Below are 24,329 nucleotides of genomic sequence, written 5' to 3'. Positions count from 1 at the left end.
GTCTTGTGCCGCTGGTCTGCCCTATTTCGCTTCACGCGCACATCATTTTTAATGCCGCTTTGCGTTTCTTCATGTGGTTCTCCCTCTCCCCCCGTTTTTTCTTTAATTTTTTTAGCTTGCCGTAAGAACTGCCGAAAAACGCTCAAAATCGTTTTCTTTTTCTTTCTACGTATTTGCAGTTTTAGGGTTTCAATGGCAGACGTGCAGTAGTCCCACTTCCAAGTCGCACGTGCTCATTCTGCGTTGTCGTCCGTTGTTCCCAACGTCGACGGTCACCGTTGTTTGGCGCGTTGACGTGCTAGGGCAGAGATGTTGAAGTTAACGTTTCAAAACAAGCACTTCTAATCCTAGGGGAGATTGTTTCGCTATGTTTTTACTCCGACCTTCGTCGTGCGGACGCTGTGCGTTGTTCGTCGTCTTTCTCTTATCTATTTTTCTTCTTCGAAGCTTGCCCTGGGCTTCACGTGGTGGAGGCAAACTTCGATATACATATTTTTTTCCCCTTCTAGAAGATAGTGTGCCGTCCGGCCTCACAGGCAGACCCGCTTATTTTTCTACCTCGTTTCTCTCGCGGTGGTCAGACGTAGCGACGGCCTGTCGTTTCTTGTGTTCTCGTCTCGGCCTATCGCCCATGAACGGAAACATGGTAATGCACCGAAGAATTAAGTTAGCGATAGCATTGGTAGCTGGAGCAAAGTGTGGACTATTTTTCGTTGTCTCTTCTACTCCGCGTCGCTGGTTCAGGCCGTGAAACAGCAGTCGGACATGGTAGGTCTCGCCGCGCTAGCGTTATGGTTAGGTATTCCTTTTATGTTGGTGACGGCCATTTGCGCGCAGGCTAATAAGGGGCCCTTATTTAGCAATATTGTTGTCGTCCTTACGCGACGCAACAGGCGATGCGTGCAGCCGTTCTGGATGGAAGCGGCAGAAGCCGAGCCGGTGTGTCCGTGTGTGAGCGAGCCAAGGAGGTTCGAGGGCGTCGGGAATGGTGGCCGGGGCATAACACCGAATTGCATCTAAGCGGCGCTGTGAAGGACAGGAAAAGGGGTTGGGGTTAAGGAAAGTGAGGGGGGGGGGGAGGGGTGAACGTGCGCAACCGCGCCTTCAAGCTGGCGCCGGAAGGGCTTTCGTTCGGCGTCGTCTCTTATGCGAAAACGAGGCTGTAATGATAACTGCCGGAACAAGTAGGGTGCGCAGGTAGGCGGGTAGGGGGCAGCTTATGGTGAGGCATGGGAGTGAGCGCATCGCAGCGGCGGGTGCGCCCGGCTGGAAGCTCCTGAATACGCGCCATGACCGACGCCTGTGCGTGCTCTTGTGCGGGCACTAGTGGCAGCAGTCCGTGTTGCGCGCCACTTGGTTTAGGCGATGTGATGCCACGCTCTAGGAGGCGCGCGGAGTTTGTAGATTACCGAGGGCACTGTGAGCTCGCAACTCCATACGGCAGTGTCGCGTCGCCGGCTGCGTTGCCCGAGGTCGGCATGGTCTGTTAGTTTCAGCATCCGCCTTTTGTCGTCGGCAAACCAGATCTTTGTGTGCTCGCTTGGGTTGGCAGTGCTGCTGTCTACTCCTTTTTTTCTTTTTTTTTCCTTATCGCGTGTGTGGTATGTGATCGATGACGTTCCGATAGTTGATATAACCACCCGACACCACTTATTCCTATTTCTTTCGTTTTTTTTTTCTTGTATTTTTAAATTTTACTAACCGCTGGGCGATACTGTAGGCGACATTGCAGAATCTGTTCCGCATTCCGCGTACGTGGCCGCAGATTTCCTCGCTTTATTGTAGGGGCGTCACCTTGTGCAGCAGTTTGCGTCAAACCGGAGCATTCTCCCCCTCCCGCCCCTTTCTTTCTTTTTTGCCTTCGGTCTCGTACCGAATCGTAATGTTCTAGTCAATGTCATACCATGCAGTTAAGCACAAGTCAGAGAGTAGTTGTGGGTAAATAGCTGCTCCCAGAGCATTTCAGGAAGCCCAGACTGCCTCTGCTTTCCGCTAAAGGAAATTACCTCTGTCGAAAGCGGCGGCCTATGCGAGCGAAAACGACGAAGAAAGGAATATATACATGCGCGTCGCGGAAGTTTTGCAACGTCTTCCACTGGGGCGTTGTGCGCGCTCTCTGGGGGACTCCTCTCTTAGTGTCGCTGAGATATCGCGCGGCTCCTCCAGCTTCTCTTTTATTACAGCGAGATGGAAACAAAACGAGGCCCACAAAGGAAACGGTACTCCGAAGCGGCGCGCGCGGGGCCAAAGACAAGACTCCCGAGACTCGTTTGCATTTTCACCACCGCGCGAACTGTGTTCGTCGTCTTCGTCGTTGGCGGCGGCAGAGGCCGACTCGCGAGTCGTTCGCGATCGTCGCTGTGCCTTTTTTTTTTTTTTTTTTTCCTTCGTTTTCTGCCCGTACGACTTGACTCTACGTGCTCTTTATCTGTCTCTCCCTTTGCCCCCTTCCACTGAGATTCGGCGCTGTGCCCCTTCTGCCGCTCCGGAATCCTTGCTGCGCTGGTAGGAGGAGGGAAATGCTCCTTGTTCGTCTTTAGACGTCGTTTGTGCGGTGGTAGTACCAGTGCTGCTGCTCCATTGCTGATGTTCCGCTGCTCCAACCGCTCCCCCCCCCCCCCCCCCCTTTTTTTTTATTTTTTTATTAGTTCATCCTGCCACGGCTGCCTTGCTCATGCACTCCTTTTGTTCTCTGGTTCTGCGCGAGGCGCGTTCATTGTCTTGCCGCGTAGTACTTGCGTGTGCACGGAGAAGATTGTGCGCATTTGTTCGCGTGGTTCGGCTCCGCCATCCTTTTTTTTTTTTTTTTGAGCGATCTTGACGTAGTGTATTCGCTTTTCGTGTGATGTGTTCTCACCGTGTTCCTTGAGGACGTGCGGGCGGCCGGGCGTTGTTTTTATTGCTCCAAATAATACAGCTCCGTGACACTTTTATACGCCTTAGGCTGTTCGGCTCTCGTCCGAGAGGAAGTTCGTTTTAAAATTCGACAGGTGCCAAGATTCTCCCGTGTGGTCGTGTCTCGTACTTTCTGGAGCTTTTATAGCCGTGCATTGTGATTCGCGTGCTGTATACGCGAGCCACCGTGCGGTATTTCTAAAGCACGTATTTGTTTCTCGTCGCTGTTACGGCCGGTTTTACCGATGGCGTTGAACCTTCGCCGGACGCCGCTTTCGTGAAAAAGATCAGCTCGCGCGCAGTCCTTGCCGGCAGCGAGTAAAACAGCCAAGCAACACGGTGTTACGTTACGCGAGTACAGGCTCGCGAGTCTGAATTCCCACGCTCTTGCTATTCGGATTTTTTTTCTCACATTCCGCGCACCGCAATACTTGCGGCGCCGGTACAGGTACCTTATAGGTGCTGTGCTGTCCCCCGCTATTGATGAGTGGATGACCGGCGATCTGGGATTCAGCTTTGTGCGCTACGTAAGAGTTCTCGCGGGGCCTGCTCGAATCGGCATAGGCATTCGAACGAGGACGATTGATCTCTGTGCCCTCGGTGATCATGGTCGATTGCCAAGTCTCGCACTTGAGTGTTAGATGCATCCCTCGATAAATGAACCAACTCGGGTGTGGCCGGAGCCCTCTCGGGTAATTTTCTTTTTCCGATGTCTCTAAAACGCGGCGGGTATTGCGAGGAAGGGGTGCTCGCTACCGGGGCTACTGGCATTCCACTCGGGTGTAAAATGGCTCGCACTTTGCTCGACGACGCGCGCTCGACCCGTAAATGGCTCCCTTCTCTCCAACAACTACTCCGGATCGCTCGCGTACTTGTAACTGCAGGCCTGCACTGAGGCGCGCGTTCGTTTTCTGGCACTCGAATCGTGCGGGCCTCTGGTATACCCATGTTGCGCCCGGAGGCAGGCCGCCTCTCGAATGATGGGATGCCGCGCAGAGGAGCGGCAGCCCAGGAGTTTCTTCTCCGGCCGTGCATAGGTGTGCCCCCCCTAGCTCGTCTCCGCCGGTTGTTTCTCGTTACGTCCCCGGGTAATCACCGCGCGCGAGCCGACATTGATTCGCCTCCCGCAGCGGCGGAACCACCGGCGAGGAGGGGGGGGGGGGGGGGTATTCGGGTGCGGCCCGGTCGCTGCGGAGACCGCTGCTAGCGCCTGCCAGGTTTTTATTATCTGCGCATCCTTTCCGTTCTGTACCTGATGTTCTTGTGCCAGCTCTTGCTTCGCCAACAGCGGCGACGACGACGTCCTGGGTAACAGCGTTACACCACCCGCTTTGAGAATTCGTTTTTTGTTTTTCGGCTACCCTCCGCTATAGGGCCGACAGAATCGCCTCGGCACACTCGCACCCCTCCTCCCGCCTTGCCCCCCCCCCCCCCCCCCCCCCCTCATCTACGCCGCAACGATGCGCGCACATCTACTGCCTTAGCTTCCCGACTCGTGCTTCCGGAGCCAGTTGGCCAGGCCCATCTTTAGTTTTGCTTTCGTCGTGTTCGTTCCCTCTTGTCGCTGCTTCGTTGCGAAGCTTCGATATCTTGTTCGTGTGTTGGTAAGGTCTCGTTCGCTGCCCGTCCACCTCTGCAGCTCGGTCGTTTCTATTTTGTCCTCGCTTCTTTCCCGAGCGCTGCTGCCGCCGCCGCGAAGTGCGCATTTTGGCGCGCTCGTCTGGACAGCCGCGCTCCTGGTTCCTTCGAAGCGTGTGGAGCGTCTTGCTCTTCTGACGTTCCTCTTCCCTCCCGTGCAGTCCCGGCGAAAATTGCCGCACGTACCCTCTCTCTCCCGTGCGGCATTTAGGCGCAAGCCCGAGGAGCCTCGGTTTTGTTGTGTCCTCTCTCAGGTGGACCGAGGCGCGTGAAGTCCGGTCCGGCGGGGCGCGCTCGGGTTCGCTGACCACGCGGGGTCCTTCCGCTGGCGTCCGGTGGCGCGCGCTCTTCCTTCACCCTTTCTAATTTTCGTCTACTCGGCGTCCGGCTGGAAGAAAGAAATGCCTACTGCCCTTAACCACGTTTGGGTTATTCTTCGTTTTGTTTTGCTGCGTCTGTCGCTCCGCCTGGGATTGGTCGCCGTTTGAAGGGAAAAAAAAAAAAAAAAAAAAAAGATCCTAAAAGGTCGTAACTCAAGTGGCAGCGAGCGAAATCCAGGGCGCTTAGGTGCAATTTGAGTTGGAGCACTTCAGGCGAATCTTGGGTACCTTACTTTCTTAGTGGTTTTTTTCCTCGTAAGGACCGTGCTTTCTGGCGGGCACTCATCTTTATTTGACATGCGCGCACATCGAAGCGCGTTGTTCTGGCGCTCTTTGGCCATACCTGACCTTTGAGCGATAAATATCTGTCATCACCACTTTGACTGTTTTCGAACGAACCCCGTTTTTGTTCTGTGCAGAGCGAAGCACCGAATTATTCGCTAGGGGGATGACTTTTCGCGAGGCTGGAAGGTTCACGTTTGGCCCACGATGTGTAACGCTGGCTGTCCTGCTGCGATGATACCCGCGATCTCCCGTGTCGCGCGGGCTGTCTACATGTTTATGCTGTACCCTCTGGGTTCGAAGCCCGTCGCTAATTTGGCGATATTAAGGCAGCTGTTGCTTGCGCGCTTAGTGTTGGTTGATTGTTTCTTCGGTGGGATTTTTATTATTTTTTATTGTAATTTTTTGGCCGGGTCAGCGCGCTTTCCCCGCCTCTTTTAATTCTGTACTCCTTTACATGCGCGCACAGCTCAAGACTTGAAGCCCTTTGTCGTGGCTTTTGACTGTACACTTGTCTCTTGCTTGCGTTTCGCCGCTTTCCGCGTGCATGATGCGTTTGTTCAATCGCGTAGGAAAGTCTCGGTTCTTTTCCGCAGCAACGCGGAGCACCTCCGCACATTCTTTCGTAATCTTGACCTGTCCATCGCTCTTTATTGTAGAGACGCCGCCGCCTCCGTCACCTGCCTGCTTATGTGTGTAGAATGTGCTCACGCGAGCGCCGGCGGTGGTAGCGAAGCTGGCCCGCGACCCTGTCGCTGGTCCGCCGCTGCTATCTTGGACACTGGCTGGCGAGATTTATGGGCCGTCGCACCTGACGCGCGCGTGTGTGTGTGTACCCGCTCTGGCGCGCTGGCTGTTAGTGGCGGGCGTCTCTTCTCGCCTTGGCTTTGCTCGCTGCCAAGGAGACCCCCCTCCTTCCTTCCCCGGCTTGCGTCCTCCCGTGGTGACAGCGAAGAAAGGCTCCCCCCTTGTGCGAAGCGAGAACGAGCCGCGGGGACAGATGGCACTCGGCGCGCCGCTCATCGAAGTCTCAGGGTTCGACATGCGCGTTGTCGAAGTGTTTTTGACGCGCACTTTCTCGGGTAGGTAACGAAAGAAACCCGGACGTTCTACGGCTTGCGCGGTCTTGCTTGTTTGCTTTTCTTTGCCTTAATAATAGCAGGTCTGTTTCGTTCATGGGGAAACCCTAAGCCCGCCTGCTTCTTTGTAAACTAGTTTCAAAGAAGTTTGAGCGAAAGTTAAGGACCGCGCAACGAACGAAAGAGGGAAAAGTCATAGGCATTAGCCTCATCGGACAGGAAACGGCGGTGTTGTTAAAGAGCGAACGGGGGTAGCCGATATTCTGCTTGATATTAAGAGGAAGAAGTGGAATTGGGAAGGCTATGTAATGCCCAGGGCGGATAACCGGTTCTCTGTTAGAGTTACAGAATAAGTACGAAGAGGCGGAAAAGCGCATTCGGGGACAGCAGAGAATTAGGGGAAGTGAGGAAATTATGAAATTAGGAGGCCTAAGATTCGGTCACCTGGTCCTGCAGTGGACATAAATTGGCTGACGATGAATATCATGGTGATGAAGTATACCAGTTCAGTCTCGCACCGACAGTTTCTCCTCTTCGAAGGACCGTGTTTTCGGTGTTTCCCGCATAATTTTGTCCCGCATACTTGCTTGTCGTGAATACGTCGACGCGCTGCGGCAAGGCACTTCTGAAAAACTACAGATATGTTCGCGTGTTCCCGAGCACAGATACTTGCTTCGTAATCTTCATAATGCCAATATTGTTTTCCTTTCGTTTGTCGGTGCTCTTTCAAGTTTCGTGTATTCGCCTACTATAGGATGGAGGGATGCTATGAGCGCGTTCGCTTTGAAGTGGGGCGGTGGGTTGAGCCACCAAGGTCTTGTTCTTATTTTGCCTAACGCCCTACCTATCTTTAAAGAAAACACGCACACGCAATGAATTTCCAGCATCAAACTTTCTGAACCACTATTCGGAACTTTGTACGCGTCCGTTGTTTGTGGTCTCCCTACTTTTCTGCCACCAAACCTCCAATCGTCTTTTAGTAATCTCTATTGCGGACATGTATACTTTCCCCCTGCTATCGATGAGGCCAAAGGAGCCTAAACCGACAGCTGGGTAGATATCTTCACATTCTAATAAAACATGTTCCATCGTTTCCCCTAGCGCTGCCGCAGTAAGCACATGCTTCTTTCTTCCTTGGTGTGCCTCGCTTTATAAGTGCGCCTTCTAAGGCATCCTAACCTCGCTTCGAAAAGTAAAGAGCTTCCCTTTGAGTCATCTTTAAATTTCTTTCCTAATTTCGTTTTTAACTCTTCGGTAGTTACTCATAGCAATCTTTTCTATTGCCGCCACCCAGGAGACTGTCTCAGCCTCTTTGGCTTTGCGTTTGACGTTCTTTTTGTAGCCATGTTGCTTACTATACCGGTGGCGTACTGGCTGGTAAACTTGCGCTAGTTCTTTTCCTCTATTACGAGCCAATGTTTTTCCTGTACTATACATGTACACTAAAACACTGTTTGCGCGCTCCAGCGGCTTTCTTCTAAGCACGGAAAGAAGAGCCACGCAAACTGAAAATGCTTCGCAAACGAAAAGTACTGTTTTAAACGGGCTCACAAGCCTTGTATTGACGTATAGTTTGCGCAAAGTTAAGGAATATATAAGTTTATTAATTAATCGGTACTAACTACTCGATATAATAAGAGCCCAAAAATACTGGAGGCTTCTTCGGGCGTTGCTAAAAACATGCACTTGATTTCATCTGCACAGAAGTCTTCCAGCACCGAAGTCTTCGCTTTATTAAAGAAAAATTGTGGTTTAACTGGGTTACTAACCAAGGCGACCACCAGCGCGAGTGGAGACAAGGCAACTCGTAAAGGTAGCCTTGCATGGTCACATCCAGCCGGTTTCGTACCACGTATTAACGCTCATGTCGCCAGCACAGTCCGCGGCAGCACGCCTCGCGCGTTCACGGCAAGTGTCGTGACCTCAGTACAACCACGTTAGCCTAATGGCAGATGCCGGGGTAATCGACGTCAAACGACGAAATTCGACTGAGATGCTGACAAATTGGGCATTCCTGCAAGAGGGTGCGTTGCTGTTCTACCCAAGCGACTTGCCCGCGACATCACTGTGAAGCCGTATCGGAGGCACGTGTCGTTTAAGGTGTTGGCTAGTTGCCGAAGGTTACGTGCCTATTCAGCAAGTGCTGCGCGTCATGCCAACTCATCGAGCCAGTCAAGAAGTCGTTGGGAATTTTTTTTTTTCTTTTGTGAGGCGCTTCAAACGTTCTGTAGTGTTTCAAAAATGGTCACCGAGGCTAGTTTCACACGCAGTAAAAGCTTCGGGTGTATAATATATAATTTTTTCCATTTTTTTTTTCACTTAGTGAACTGTTCCTTCGTTTTAGCACGAAGAGCTGTCTTCACTATCGCGTAGTCGACAGTTGTTTCCACGAAGCTGCCAAGCTGGTCGGGTGTAATTTGTAAGCAAGACCTACTCTATATAATATAGTCACGTTAGTACAGCGCTTGGTTCGAAGGTCTGGGGGCGCGTCGTGCGGGCAGCAAGAGTGAAACCTTCCTTGATCACGAAATTTGCTTTCATTTGCAAATTTGTTTAGGTCTGAAAACGCAGAACTCCCGAAGGGTTCTAAAGCCGTCTAACGAAAACTTACAGCGATACGGACAGGACCGCAGCAAGCGAGCGAGCGGTGGTTCAGTGGCGTTCCGCTGATGAGCAGAAGGTTGCCGGTTCGGTTGTCTGCTGCTGCCCGGCGTGCTGCTGTAAAACACCTCCTGCAGGAAACCTCGGGAGGTCGAAATTAAATGTGTAGCCCTTCACTGCGGCGTCTGTCGTGGCCCGCCGACAGTGTTGCTTTGCGACCCAATCAATCGATAAACGCTCGCTCTGCATGCTTCCCCACGTAACGTTTGCTTATTTAAACCTGTGCTTCGTTTTCTTTTGCAGGTAAGCAAGTCACTGTGGATTAAAAAAAAAAAAAATTCTCTGCGCGCTTTGGATAACTGCGGTCACTACATTGGTGAGTCCACGATGTCTTCACGCAAGTTGGGGATAGGCACATGGTATATGGCCGAGTAAGGAAGTGTTATTTGGGCGATTTCTAAAACGATGGATTTCGGGCAATTCTTGCGGACCGAAATCGAAATCGGTGGCAGATGGGCACCAGGTAAAATGGCGATCCACGTATTGTTATTATTCACGCGCGCTTCCTTCGAGCGTACCCGCCGCGGTGGCTTAGCAAGGCTACGGTGTTCTGCTGCTAAGCACGAGGTCGCGGGATCGAATCCCGGCCGCGGCGGCCGCATTTCGATTGGAGCGAAATGCAAGAAACGCCCGTATACCGCGCATTGGGGGCACGTTAAAGATCTCGTGTTGGTCAAAATTAATCCGGAGTCCCCCCTCTACGGCGTGCCTTATAATCAAATCGTTGTTTTGGGGCGTAAAACCCCAGAATTCATTAATTCCTTCCAGGGGCATCATTTCCCGCAGTTATTTAAGTTGCTTCCAGGGAGAAGCTGTGCCCTTGATTGGCGAAATATTTGCGCTATCGCTCCCGCATAACGTGGCACGCACCCTGGACAGAGGCATAGCTCGACGAGCAGTATTCTCATCTGTGTAAGAGTTTTAGCGGGACCAAGGAAACAAAGGTGGAAGAGGGGTCAGGCTAGTTGGTGAATGGTAATATACATGGCAAGCTTGCGGCGCACAGTGACCAGGACACAAATTTCAGACGCGACGCAGGCGCCCATGTCTAACTGTATATATATTTTTTTCAGGGTGCTAGTGCAGTGTCGATTTGCCACGTACACGCCCACAAACGTTTACGGACACGGTGTTCACACAACAAGTCACTTATATATATATCGTTCAGATGTTGCGCTTCTGATTTAACGAATCGTCGGCTATGTCACAAGAGAAACATTGCACATTTAAATGTTGAATCCGAGGCTATGGGCCCACACTGGGCAAGCATTGCGGCTAGCCGGTAATGGAGCAGAACCAGGAAGGTTGAGAACCTGCGCAGTGTCTGGGCATGGCCTCCGAAATCAGGCGGCGCCTGCGATGTGCCGCAAATCTCCGAGGCCATGGTCTGAGATTCGCGTCGTATCCGCTAACCACAAGGTGCGCGCATCGTCCGCTTAGCGCTGTGTAAATGTTCTTGATAATACAATGGGTGCCTACGGATTTGCCCCGATTCCTTCAATAGTATATGCCACTCATTTTAGAAGCAGTTTAGCAAAAGTGATATTTCGTTTCGTTTGGTCTCGAAAGCGGTCGCTTCGTGCGCAGACCTGAGCGGGTTGTGGGGCTTCCAGGTGGCGTCGAGAACGAACATGTTGACCGCGCAGCTGTATATCGTCCAATTGTTTTTATGATTGGATCTCAGCTCGTAATTAAGTTTGCTTTCCGCCAGTAGGCAATTCCCGAATGCGATGCTTGTGGTTCTTTTACCTGTATTGCGTCTGGTTTCGTCCTTTCATTTTTTTGTTTTTTTTTAAGGCATGCAGCTCATATACGGTACGAAAGAATCGGCATGGCTACGCGAGTTCTGAATTCCAAAGAGCGTGCAGCGGAAAGTAGTCAACAAAGAAAATTTACTCGTTTCGCCTAGTAATAACTTCGATAGCGCGAGCGAACACGCACCGAAACAATTGCAAAAAAAAAAAAAAAAAAATGTCCTACCATCGCACTTTTGTTCTTTGGGTATTTCTTGGCGGCTGTGAAGCAGATGGGGAACGTCCAATCAAAAGTTGACGTGAGCGATGTGACATGTCCATTAGCGAGGCGGGTTGTGTACTAACGTTATCCCGCGCGCACGTACGCACGAGCGAACTCGCAGGAAAAAAAAAAAAAAATGTGCGCGCACTACAGGGAATATTGCTCCGGCAATATTGCCGCTATAAAGATAGGCGCATCATGGGAAGGACAGAAGTGAACGCGACGAGAATTAAAAGCGAAACACGACAACGCTATCGCGCACTGGCCATTCGCTCCGCAGGAGTTTCATTTATTTATTTTTCAATATTTTTTCGCTTCAGCTGCGTTCCTTTTGCGTCCGCCACAGATGTTGGTCGCCGTTCCGTAATAAGGTTTCGTCCGAATTCTTTCCGCTTTTCTCATAGCACGTAATTGAGTGGCGTATCAGAGGGGGGGGGGGGGGGGGTGCAATGAACAGGTGCGCCTAGCTGAATCATTGGACTCACGTGGGCTGCGCGTGCTCGTGTGGCCCCCTGTGCAATTGCTGCAGGGGCTTCGTCTTGACGACGCCATCCATAACGGCGTGCACCTAGCGCCAGCTAGTGGCCGTCTGTGGCGCACTCGGGGGTTGTTCGATTTCGTAACTAGTACTACGCGCTGAACGACCGTTGCAGTGTTGTAGAGAGCGCTTTGTGCTTACTAGGAGAACAAAGAGAGAGCCTCACCATGGACTACAATAATATTTCTCCACTAGATGGCAATATCGGCGTTACCACCAGGCACCAAGAAAGAGACACGGGAAGCTTTCGCTCCATTCCCACGCGTACTTCGAGCGCAGCTTGGATCTGAGGTTCCCGCTCTTCTGGTTTGGCGCCTGCAGCATTAGATGACGCGAAGGAATTTTGGAACGCTTCGCGCCTTACGCGACCGATCGGCGGCCTACGTCTCGTGGAGCTCCAACGAATGTGTATTGTGTCGTCACAAAAAGTGGTCTCGTTAATCCAGGGTCTTTTGTGTAATTGCTACGAACACGCTGCGTTTATACGTTTAGCCAACAGACGAATTTAAACAAAATAGAAAGCATCGTGTGTGCGGTTGTTTTTATTTTTCCCTGACGCGCACTCGATGCGTTTTCCAGCCTGTAGAGATGGAGAATAATACTGCGGGAGAAATGCCTTGCAGCTTGAGTCGTAGACTACTACCTCCTGTAATAGCTTAATTTAAGAATGCGTCGCTCTGGCGGGTCTGTGTTGGTATTCACGCTTTTGATGCTTTACAGACAATGCGCAGTATGGGCGACCTTAACAAACTTTGCTTTTTGGGTGGTCACGCGAGCAGCAGGTAGGGTGGTGCGCGTGACACGTGCTACCGAGTCCACCGCTATACTTCGTGTCCGCCGCTCTGAGGTTCTTATAGATTGATAGATAGATTGATTGATAGCAATGCCTCGAGCTTCTGTTTTGTCTTTTCGTTAACTCCGGCCATCCGTTCTTGCTGCGAAAAATGCGCTAGAAAAAAATATTCGCTAGATATCCGCTTCAAATTAAAGGGCCTTGAAAGGTCAACATTAAACCTGCTTATAATGGTCAAGTATTTTTTCTAAGCGCCGTTTTTCGAATTCCACGCCGCGCCGAAACCGCAACGCTGGTACGTGAGTGCGACGTAACGAGATTTCAGAATGTGTTCTCGTGTTTGGGCCCTTCCGGCTCAGGCGAAATTCTCGGAGTTGCTAGGTTGAGCCTGTGGTTGCCTTGGGAATGCGATTTTGGACTTTGCCAGTAAACTGAAAGTAAACCTCAGCAGACGCTGTCGAAATCCATGACGTCATGGGCAGGCACTCGCTAGTGCGGGAACCTTAAGATGGCCTCGCCATTCGTCCTTGCGCATTTTTCGAATACTAACGTTTTCAGCGCTTCGGGAGTGTAATTTGAGGGTATAAAGAAACTTGGTGTTCCTCCTTAAAGTTACTGCACAGTGTGACATGCTGCGGATCTAGGAAGAAGCCCAGTGCGTGTCTGGTGTGGTTCCATCCGCTTGAGTTGAACCGGTTGTCACGGATCGACATCTTAATGGTCGCCTCTGGGAAACAAAGCTACTCGTTTGGAGCGGTGACGTTGAGACCGGCGTGAAATGCGTTGGGAAGCCCGCTTTTTTTTTTTTTTTTTTCTCTCTGCAGCGCGCGCGTTGACGGCTTTTCGTCACCGCGCAGACGGCTGGATCTTTCGGCCCCCTTCTCCTTTCTGGCTTTCCTAGGCGCGGTGCGTGCCTTTTTGCATGCGTGGCAAATGGCTACGACAGGTCAACACGCTGTCGCCTTTGTGGCCGCCCAACTATGGCCGGGCAGGAAGCCAACGAGGGTATCGGCGGGGAGGTGCGCGAACCGGCAAGGTAAAAGAGAAAGATGGGCATATGCCGCGGCGGTACTAGTCTTTTTTTTTTTTTTTTTCCCCTCCCGCGTTTCTGTGGGCCCTTTGTTGGTCGCGGCAGCCCTTGGCTGTTTCTTTGAAAGTGGCCTACCCGGGCTCGCCTTGTCGGGGTTGAGCTTGCACGGCTTATTCGCTCATTGTGCGCGCGTGTGCTTCGCGTCTCGGCGTGTACGTGAATGCGCGCGCGCGCGCGCGCGCGCACGCTGCCTTTCATCCGGCGCGATGTTGCGAGTCTGTCGCGGTGTCCGCCGTAGCTGTGGGTGCCCGCCGCCGCTGGTCCGCTGAGCGGTGGTGGTGGCGGCTGCTGCCGATGCCATCCCCGGGCTGGGCTGCACGGGCTTTTTCGGCGCTCGCCAGGTTCTCTTCCTCTGGAGCGGCGCCGAGGCGCTGTTTTGACAGGCTGACTTTGTGACGCGACTTTGTCAGGCGTCACAAAAGGGGGGCGAGTCCTCCTCTCCGTCCCCGGCTCCGGCCTTGCTTTCTCGACTGCCTTCTGTCTTGTCGATTGGCTTCTCTTCCGTTTTCGCTCCTGCTCTCTACTTCGTCGCCTGCCGTTCTTATATTTTTCTCGCTTTTAATCTTCGTCATTCAGCGCTGGCGGCGGGTTTTCCCCCGGCATAAGATATGTCCCATAGCGACCCTGTTTATTTTCACTTTCCCGCTTTTGCTCTACACCCGCCACCCTGGTTCCGTATCGCTTACCGGAAGGAAAAAGAAAAAATGGTCGCCTGCGGTCGGTCGCCTTCCGAGCCTTTTCGGCGCGCCTTGCGGCATCGCTGAGCGTGAGAGCATCCGGGGGGACAGGGACCACTGGGGAGGAGGCGACATATGGCATCTCCGTCTCGCATCCTGCGCCTTTCTTCGCGCGCCAGTGTGGCTCACATCCCGGTCTCCCCGGAGACGAGCTACGCTGACGGGCCTACGTTGCCACCTATAGGCTTCGAGGTTGGACACGCGTGTGGCCTGATTCTGTACCTTGCTCCGAAGTTTAAATTCAATCTGCTATACCTTCTCTTCGACTAGCGGGCGTTGTTTTTTACGTATAGCCTTAGAATGACCCGTAACCGAGGCCCAATTCGATTGATTTTGCAAGTACTGTCGGCGTGGTAGCGCCTTATGTACTTAACGGCTATTGTCGGCGAAGGGCATCGGTTTGCGTTTATCAGAGACAACCTCGCGCAACGTATCGTTGTTTTTACATTGGGCCGGCGACGTCGCGCGCGTTAATTCGTACTAGTGTCAACCACTGCTGTTTTGCTTATTCAGTGTCGTGAGTAGTTTCCACTCATGCCTTATTACACCAGTTTCGCTCGATAAGCGCACTTTCGTAGCTTGGTGTCGAGCGAAGCTAATGCTACGTCTTACCCGAGTGCTGCGTAAACTGTTATTAATTTTATTTTTAAAAGTTAGTTGCTGAGAAGCAAATGCGAAACCGCAACAGCCGCAGTCACCGTAAACGGGGAAAAGAAAAGTAGGGGGGGGGGGGGGGGGGCAGAGCAATGTTTTGACGGCAAGAGCTCCGAGAATCGTGGCTTTAGTTGATTTCGCGCCGCGCTGCCTCTACAGAGCTTAGCAAGGCCAAGGGCGCGATTACGACAAATGAGCGGCGTTCATGCGAGCTCCGACAACGACCGTGAGAGCCCTTTCCCCGGGGCCACAGCGCTGAAGGTGCGCGCAGCTTTTCCTTTTCTGCGGCCATAAAAAAAAAAAAAAAAAAGAAACAAACGACTCTAGAGATACATCCTCGTCAGCGATGCCTAGCGCTACCAGCTAGAAGAAAGGGAGAGCGGAACGTCGAAAAGGAAAACGTTGAAGAAAACAAAAGACGCCGCCGGGGAAGAATGCGCGGCCGAGAGGAGACAAAAAGAGGAAAACGATTGCCGAACAAGAGGGGAAGCAAAAAAAAAAAAAAAAAAGACGGGATTGCGAAGGAGTAAAGGTTCTCGCGAACGTGCGAGGGAAAAGAGCTCGGCGCGAATTAAAACGCTGTTAGTTTTTCCCGTTGAGAATCTGTGCGATGCTCCGTCCCTCTGCCCCCCACCTCCATCCAGAAGGCCTGTTTCGCCGTTCCCTTTTTTTCCTTTTATCCTCGCTGGCGTCCCCCATCCCGTTTTTATGATTATGATGTGGGCCCGGCGGTGGTTTTGGCCCGGTAATAAAAAGGCACTTGAGTGGGCGTCGTTATGGAGCTCTTTCTACGCGGCGCCGGCTCTGTGTCTCGTTCTCCCCTTTATTTTTTTCCTTCTCGTTTTATCTCTTCCCCCGAGCCTTTTTTTTTTTTTTTCCTCTCTGGCCAGCGCTCTGGCTGCTGGGGAATTTGTTTCTTGTTCCCGCCGCGCGCTCTTGTGCGCGACTCCGGCGTCGCCGTCGGCGCTCGTCGGTCTGTTTCGTTCCCGCTGTTTGGGCGTTTTTTTGGCTCGCTTTCTTCGCCGCTGGTGCGAGCTCGCCGGCGGCACCGCCACTGCGTTCGCAGCAGTCTTTCGCGCACTGGCGACGTAAGGAGGGGAAGGGGGAGGAAAGGAAGTGCCTTTTGTGTTTTATGGATGAGGGAATCCCGCCGATGGCTCGCTCGATTTGATTACGGGGCTCCGGCGAAGGGCGCGCTCGGTGGCTGGCTTGGCTGCCGCCGCGCGCGCGCGCTCTTTTTCGCCGCTTCGCTGCCCATTTGTTTCCTGGCCCCGTCGTCTTTTCCGCCGCGGCACGGTGGCCAGATTTGCTGCTCTCTGTTTCGTTCGTCCCCCCCCCCCCCCCTCTTTCTCGGCGTGGCCGTTGGATACATCTATGGGCCGGTCATTTTCGCGTCCCCGCTCCCCCCCCCCCCCCCTTTTTTTTTTTCTTTCTCTTCTATCTCTCTCTCTCTGCCTTTATGGTTCCCTTACTGCCGTGGCGCTTGCAGGAGGCGCTCGTTTGGCGTTTACTGTTATTTGGCGCGACGAGGAGAGTGTTTTTAAAGTGGACCCTGCGGTCGCGGGATTTCGGACCGCGCTGCTATCATTCGCAATGTCCCGCTTGACTGCCACACGCTGACCGTTTTGTACTTTGGATTCGTTTCGTGCGTGTGCGTGCTTGCTTTCGGGTTTTTTTTTTTTAATTTTCATCGCTGCCCCCGCTCCTTATTTCTGTGATCCTTTGGCCCATTCGTGGTGCGAAGTGCCTCGATGGCCGCTGCTGTGTTTTTCTGAACGTTCTTCTCTCGCGTCAGCGTTTGTCCAGTGCGGCGAGTTTAGCGGTTTTCGCGCTTGATCTGGCTCTCGGGAATGAACTAGCTGCTAAAGACTGCACTTTTATAGGATGCGGCGCTCCAGTGGTGTAGTTACGTTATCAATTCTACACGTACGCTACCTGCTGAATTCGCATGCGCGTCACTGTAAACTGCAGTCATCGAAATCTTCGTGCTTCTCCCGAAACCAGGGTGCGTGTGTGTGGAGGTGTCCGACGCGGAATGACAAGCATGTTTCCAGAGCCGTGACTACCTTTGCTGAACTGTGCACAAGTGTTCAGGAAAAAACCTTGCGAAAACCTTGCATTTTGCCGAAACTGACAGGCACCAATGGCTTCCTCGTCCCGTTCTTACCGCCTGGAGGAGAAAGCCGCCAGTGTCCGTGCTATCAAGCGTAACTACGTGGCCGTCGCTATTTTGCACTGGCCACCAGGCATGAATAGAACAAACTTGGTGCATTGGGCCATGTACACGCGTCCGAAAACGGACAAGTTCGGTCTGTTTTTCCAGACACGCGATCTTTCGTCTAACTGGTGAACGCCCGTTAAATGCAGTGTGAATGGTCCTAGCAGCCTGAGACGTGGTTTGGGAGCGTCGCAGAAAATATATATCATCTCAACCTGCCGTCATATATGTGCTGTTCTTTCCCATTACATGTTATGAGCGCCTTCTGAATACATATATTTCGAAAGGCAATTCCTTGGCATTCTAGCTACAGCTTCCTTGCACGACGTTTCTGCGTTCTGACATCGTTTTCTTCTTTTTGTTGACTCAGCTTTGTTGGTACATTCCTCACCGGATTAACTGCCCCCCCTCCCCCTTGCTTTTTTTTCTTTTTTTTTTCTTTTTTTAAAGCCGAGGCGCGAACGTGTGTGGTTGCGTGCGTTAATCCGGCCTCTTGGGTACGAATTGGTCTGTTGCTAACGAGCGCTTTCGCACTTACCCTTATTAGGATAGGGTTGTAACGCAAAAGTAAATAAGTACATGAATCGGGAAATGCATGCTTTCATGCAAATGTGCTGACTGATCAGACGCATCTGTGCGATTGACGTATAAGCGCGAAGGGAGGCGGCCCGTACAAAGCTATGCGAAATAAGGGTACAGGAATGGCGCCTTTGAACCGTCCCTTTGTGTTTCCAGGCCCCCTCTACGCTTCCGTTTCGTTTTGTGTACCGTATTTCTTTCATTCCCCTTCGCGGCACTGTACACATAAGCGCGCGGAGTCTACGATGTGGAAGATCGGCTCGCGCCTGATTTGTTTGCCCGCTTGGTTTCCTCCATTCACCGAGCGATTTGTCCCGCCGCTGCTCGGTCTGTTTTTGATGTTTGTTTATCCGTATTATACGAGGTGGATGGCAGGGGGGGGGGGGGGGGGGGGGGTCGCTTTGAGGGAGATCACTTGAATTTGCATCGCTTTTTGGCGGCGAAATGGCGGTACACTGCATACCTGGTAAAATTCTAACGCGCTCTCGTTTTTGCGCTTGAAATCTACTTGTTGGAGGGCTTGGCTAAATATGCATCAGGCCATTGATGGTTCCGTGATGGCTCTCGACCGTTGTCAATTTCATAGCGTGTTTATTGGGCCCTAGCGTCTTATTCAGAATGAGCCACGCCATCCGAGTGTTCCAGTGTCGTCGTTCTTCGTGGTAGGAGAGCTTCCTGTTGGGCTAGTTGGTTTCGAGGTTGAGGTATTCTGTTTTTAGCGCCACAGGTGAAAGAAAATTGAAGAGGCGAAAGATGAAATTGTGGCGCTAAAATAAACCGTTCAAGTTCTTCGGGGTGTATGTGCGCTTCGGTAACCGTTGGAGTGTTCTTTTCTGCATCGCACTTTTAGTTCCACGACTCCAAATAATTAGTCGCGAAGCTCTCAACTTCGCGCTCCCGGTTGGGCCTGCGTTATTGATCGATTTGCGCGGCATTGGTGTCATTGCTGCTCACGTCTCATTAGATTCAGCGGTAATCTGAAAAAAAAAAAAAAAAGCATCGTCTACGGACGTTTTGTTAGGGCTGGGATAGAAATTGATATGGCGATGTCATTAGGGTAGTGGGAACATAGTAACTACTGAATTGAAATATGGGGTTTTACGTGCTAAAACCAGTTCTGATTATGAGGCACGCTGTAGTGGGGGACTCCGGAAATTTGGACCACCTGGGGTTCTTTAACGTGCACCCAAATCTAAGTACACGAGTGTTTTCGCATTTCGCCCCCATCGAAATGCGGCCGCCGTGGCCGGGATTCGATCCCGCGACCTCGTGCTCAGCAGCCCAACACCATAGCCACTGAGCAACCACGGCGGGTATAGTAACTACTGCTTTCGGCATACACACATAGTGTAATTGCCACTCGACAGTGGTTTGAAGCGGCTCTGTGCCTGTGTGCGCACGCGCATTGCGAAGACAAGAGTGCCCCTGTACCTTCATTGCGAGGAAGCAGCGATTTTTTTTTTTTTTTTTTTAATTTGCTTTTCGTCCGTGGTTTCTCCGTCACATTTCTTGTACTAGGATGCTGCTGTGCTATAAACTGAATTGCCGTTTCTCGGCACGGGCTGGGCGCTGCCGAGTCGTCGTAGCGTGATCGAAAGCCTCCACCGCGGGTCCCCCAGTGTCCCGACGTTTGGGGTCGTCCGAGGGGAGGAGGGTGGCGTTTCTCGTTATCGGACCCATTATATTCACGCTGCCGGGACTCCCGTTCCGGGGCGCGGAAGCGTCGGGTTGGCAGGAAGCTTCCCTTCTCCGGTTCCCTCGCCGCGTGCTATAGCCTCTTCTGTTTGTTGGACAGTTTCCGTTCGACTGTGCGTGATGCCACCGCGGCGCTGGTGTCGTTTGACGGGACTGCCAGGCTGGAGGGGACGTAGCCCGAAACGCACTTCCTTTGCATGACACCGCGCCAGCCGTGGGTGGGGGTGGATGGTGTGCGCAAAATGAGCGCAGTTCCAGTTTTACGAGGCTTGAACGGACGTCTCGATTTTTCCCGTTTCTGTGCGTGGTTTCGCGTGAACATTCAAGTTTGCTACGATGGGCGGTGACTCAGTGGCTGCTGCTGCGACGCCCTCTTCAGCGGCGTCCGCATTTTGATGGAGGCGAAATGGCTGAAACGATGGTCTGGTATTTTTGGGTCACGTTGAGAGACCCTGCCAAGCTGGCTGCAAAAATTATTCTACGGCTATCCACTGCCGTGTCTGTCGTGTCTGTCGTAGCACAAGTCATTAAACCCTGTACACAGTTTATTTAGAAGGGTGGTTGTCTCGCTTCAACTCCTGTTTAGGGTTGAGCGGTGCGGCGGTTAACCGGATCTAACATGTCACGCTGCTCATTCAGATACACATGTTTGGGTGGAACGCCACTGTAGCCTTACTGACAGAAATGGGACGCTCGACTTCGGTGACTGCCACGCGTTATGGTAATCATTTTATCGTCGTCGTCGTCGTCAATTACGTGGAGGCGATTTTCACAGCTTCGCCAACGTATCTCGTTGGCTAGCACGTTCAGCTTTCATTTGGATGCAGAGGCCTGTGAAATAAGTATTGTTTTCTTAAACCGTATGGTGAACACGTGAGTTGTGTTGGATCTCTTTCATTTGGCTCGCGCTGACTTTAGCTACATTCACAATGACATTCACTGTCTTTCGAATTCCTCCTCTGAAACAGTGCACAATGTGGCGAAGGACCATTTCGTGCTTAGTGAATACACACGCAATTTCGCGAACTCTCGGATCGTTACGTAGTCCCTGCTCTTGTGTTTCGTGCGACGCACTGTATCGTTTGCGTCCCTTGGTGCGCACGTCAGAAGAGACCGTTATTTGTGGCCATTTTTTATAGGCAAACTCGTTGGGGTTGAAAACAGAGCGCCTTGTAAAGTGCGTCTGGCATTGTGCCTTTTCTGCGGTGTGGAATGCTTCTTTGTGGTTGAGAGTCAGCGACCTTTGGCGGGACGAAAAGTGAAATGGAGCGCGCGGCGTGTCGCGGTGTTTATTCACGCTGTAATAACAGGTTACTACAGCTTGAAGAGCTATTCAATTACCGCCGTGGGAGATGAGTTGCAACCGTTGCCAGCTCGCCGTGCGTGCCTTTCTTTTTTTTCGTTCATTTTTTTTTTCTGCTGGCAAAACCTGATCGCCATTTTTGTTCATTATTTGTTCATTCGTCTTCCACTGCACTCTGTACCTATCGGCTCTTTTGGGAAGTAATTAAATGCCTAAGGCTGTTCGCAGGCCATTTTGGCGGCCTATAGGTCCCGCCGAGCGTGTTTCAGCAGGCGAGCTAAGCAATGTTGTGTCATCGCCGTCATGAATGCATGGCTCTGCGACCACCTTGGCTGCCTCGTGTTATCGGCACGCCTGCCTGCCTCCATCGACTCGGCGCACTCGATTAGTGAGCGCGAACGATGCCCACGGCTATGTTCAGTGCACTCCGCTGTGTAGCGAAAGGAGAGGCGTTTACCTACGTCGAGTTAGTCGCTGATGTAAACTGCCAGGAGCTGCCGCGCGCTTTTTTTTTTTCTGGGGGGGGGGGGGGAGGGGGGGGGGGGGGGGGGGGGAGGTGGGGTGGCTTCCGACTGTTTGAATAGCTGTTCCGACTGTTTGACTGGGTCGTAGATCGTAGCTATCAATATCGTTTCCCGCAATTCAATCGTGGCAGCGATTTATGGTGTAATTTAGAGTAAGTTATGTGGTATTCTGTCAACGTTGATTCCGTGTAAGGACTTTTTAACGGCGCTCTGCAGTGTGCGTATAAGTGCGCTCGGAACTGTTCGAAGAAGTCTAGGTTCCTGCGTGTGCGAGGACTTCTCATTAGCGTTTCTCAAGCCGGTTTTGAATGTTTCTCTTCGTCGACTAGGAATCGTAATTCGGAACGGTATGTCGTGCGCCTTCCAGAAAATCGAATGCGAACAGCCGCATGCATCTCCCGATGCGCGAGCGCGGCAGTCAGTATTCTCACCATACTGTGCGAATGCGCGCGACTCCGGTCCAGGGCGAGGGTGGGACCTTGGCCTGCCGCGCGTCTCATTGCAGGCCCGGCGGCAGCATGTCTTCCGGGCCGCTGCGTCGCGCGGCAGCGGCGCGGCGATGCCGTTTCGCGCCTGCCTGGTCGCGTTTGCGGCGATGCGCGTTTTCGCGCCAGTCCACACCGCCCCGCGCGCATACGGGCTCGCCTGCGCGCACTTCCTTGCTGTGGCTTCGCCGTCGTCGCCGCTGCTGCGCTAATGGTTTAATTAATGGACAGCTCTGGTGCAGCCGGCGCGAACTCGCAAAACAATGCTTTTCTCCCCCCCCCCCCTCCCCCCCCTTTCTTTTCTCCGCGCGCGCGTTCACAGCCAGCTTGCGGTTTAGGTGCTTGCGCTCTCTGGCTTCGCCCGATGCTTAACTGTATTTTTGTTCATTTCCCCGCGCACAATACTCGTTTCTCGTTCTCCCGTCCTCTGGCGGTTTCGTGGCCACCAAAACCGTGGTCCGGTGTAGTTGCCGTTTCGTTGTGGGAAACCGCGCCCCGCTATCTTTTCCCGCTTGCTGCTCGATTGCGTGCGGCATGCAGCAGCCGCGCTCTTTTCCCCTGACAAATATGCGCGGCTGTGTACCGAACCGAAGAGGACCGATGCTCGTTCGTTGCGCCTGGTGTCATTCTCATGGCGCGCAGTTACAACGGCTAACTACTCCTTCGCTGCCTGCGCACATTCCGCTCGAGCGATTCGCTCCGTGTTCGCTGGACAGCTTGCGTAACTGCTGTCGACGCGCTCCCTCCTCCCATCGTTGCTCGAAGTTTCTTAATGATGCTTACTACTACGACTACTTCGGAAGAAAGAAACGCACCCACTGTGCGCGCGCATTGATATGCCTGCAGCTTGTGCGTATAGCGAGCCCACCACATGGATTTTCGGCGCGACGTCGCAGCGCCTAGATTTTCGTGTAGTGCCATGCCCGCCCTGTTACCGTGACCAAAGTGCGGTGTTAGGATGTTGCGGCTCAAGTCACCATCGTACGGTGGTTGTGCAGCGTGAAGTCGGATAGCACGCACGCGTCGAGACTGCACCGTTAAGGGCTTTCCGAGTGGCTTCCGCTTGAACTAGGACCGTGACACATCTCCCAAACTGGAATCTTACTCGCGCTTGCGCTGACACTGCTGGCAGGTCCAATCAGGCGCGTTCATGACGTCAGACCCGATAAGTTGTGCAGTGTGAGCGTGTAAACACGTGAGATGCTTCGTACGGGTTCTAAATCTGGTGATACAGGGGCCGTATGTTGTAATGATTCTTTCCGTCTGAATCCCCCCCCTTCCCCGAAACCCAATAGCCGTTTCCGGACACAAGCGGAGGCGCGGCTTCTTGCGAGACTATGACGAATACGGAGAAAGGAACGGAACGTTACAGCTATTGTTTCTTTTCCTTTTTTTTTTTTTTAACAAGATGCGGGCACAGGCACCTTTCTGCGCCTGAAAGGCTATCCAATGTTTGGGGCAGTACTCGTCGGGAGAGCAGGCGCTTCACAACTAAACAGGTTGCATTCGACGGTTAACACTGAATGAGGGTCATCTCCTTTTGCGAGTAGAACGTGAGGCATCGATTGAAAAGCTCCGATTTTTTGGTTGTCTTTCTTTCTTTTTTTTTTTACGAGTGGAGAAACTACAGAACAATGTACTTCATAATATAAATGGGCTCCTGCGAATGGGCTGTAGAGCTAGGTGCATTTTTAGGCAGTTTTTTTTTTTTTTGTCATATTAATGGTTTCTTCTGATTGAACGCCTCAAATAGTCCCTTTAAGTTTCCAGATTTTAATGGACATGCGATATCGATAACACATATGATATCTCGACTCCATGCGTACAACCTTCCGTTTCCAGGCTTGTGCACTGTGTTCCTGGATGCCGGTCTGGAACTTCCGTACCCGCTGTGCCTACATTGTCCGCCTCATATTAGAGCTAGCTCTTTTTCTTTCTTCCTACGGGGCACGTCTGCTACTGTGCGTCATGCGCACCATAGCAGACGACCCTTGCGGAACTTAGGAATTTTCAGCTGCGCCCCCGGACCCCAGGCCCGGCGCCGGTCGCCGAGCGACGACCGCGGCAATGCGGCCGCTCACGTTTTCATAAATGACTTCTTGGCGTGATCGGCGGGCACGCCCCGAATTCTGCTAGCTCTGTTCCCTTTAGCCGCTCTTCTTGCTCGTTCTTAGCGTACGCGCTTGTCTCCATGCTTTAGTTTGTCTCGTTCGAGCCCGCTAATGTCTCGCCTGAACTCTGCAATGCCGCAAGCTTAATTGCCTCTCTGAATGTAGAAAACTAAAAGCATAAAACTGCGACTGAATGGACTTGCCATAACAAGTTCGGTTCTCTCTTGCTCCCGGTGCTGCTGACGTATTTTGTCCTTCTTTTTTTTCATCAATCGCCGCTTCAGGTGCACGTTGACGAATTCGAGCTTAGAGAGGCGCAGATAGTACGCGCCTTGGTGAAGCCTGCGCGCTTGCCGAAGCGTATGGGACTCGGCGGCGCAGTTTGTGGCGCCATCTAGCGCGCGCTTGGGGAATGACTGTTGTTACATCCGAAATTTTGCTGCACAGCCTTGCGTCTTTTCCGCTTCTTTTTTTTTTTTTTTTTGTTTTTTTAAGCGAACCTTTCTTTGCTGTCTTAAAGGTACAGTGAGATTCCAGCTACGATGCTGCTCGTAGGTTTACTCGTCGCACGGCCGTTCTGGTCGCAATCACCGGTGCCGAGGTATCGATAGTGATTTGGTCGGACCTTTGTAGTTGTAAGGGTCGCCTGTT

The 24,329-nt window shown here is 52.3% G+C and overlaps 1 protein-coding gene across 7 annotated transcripts in view; it reads left to right on the top strand.

Moving 5' to 3' along the window:
* Positions 1-24,329, top strand: part of LOC119437134 (homeobox protein extradenticle) — a 364,095-nt gene that overhangs the window by 42,226 nt on the left and 297,540 nt on the right. Inside the window, exon 1 of one of the 7 annotated variants that reach the window (XM_049660312.1) lies at positions 9,204-9,251. The exons of the other annotated variants lie outside the window; for them this stretch is intronic. The gene's annotated coding sequence lies outside the window, so the exon portion shown is untranslated. Of the gene's footprint in view, positions 1-9,203; positions 9,252-24,329 lie in introns of those variants that run through there. 7 annotated transcript variants of the gene reach the window in all.

Source organism: Dermacentor silvarum, chromosome 1 (genome assembly GCF_013339745.2).
Source record: "Dermacentor silvarum isolate Dsil-2018 chromosome 1, BIME_Dsil_1.4, whole genome shotgun sequence".
Taxonomy (NCBI): Eukaryota; Metazoa; Arthropoda; class Arachnida; order Ixodida; family Ixodidae; genus Dermacentor; species Dermacentor silvarum.
This window is presented reverse-complemented; position numbering and strand designations above follow the sequence as displayed.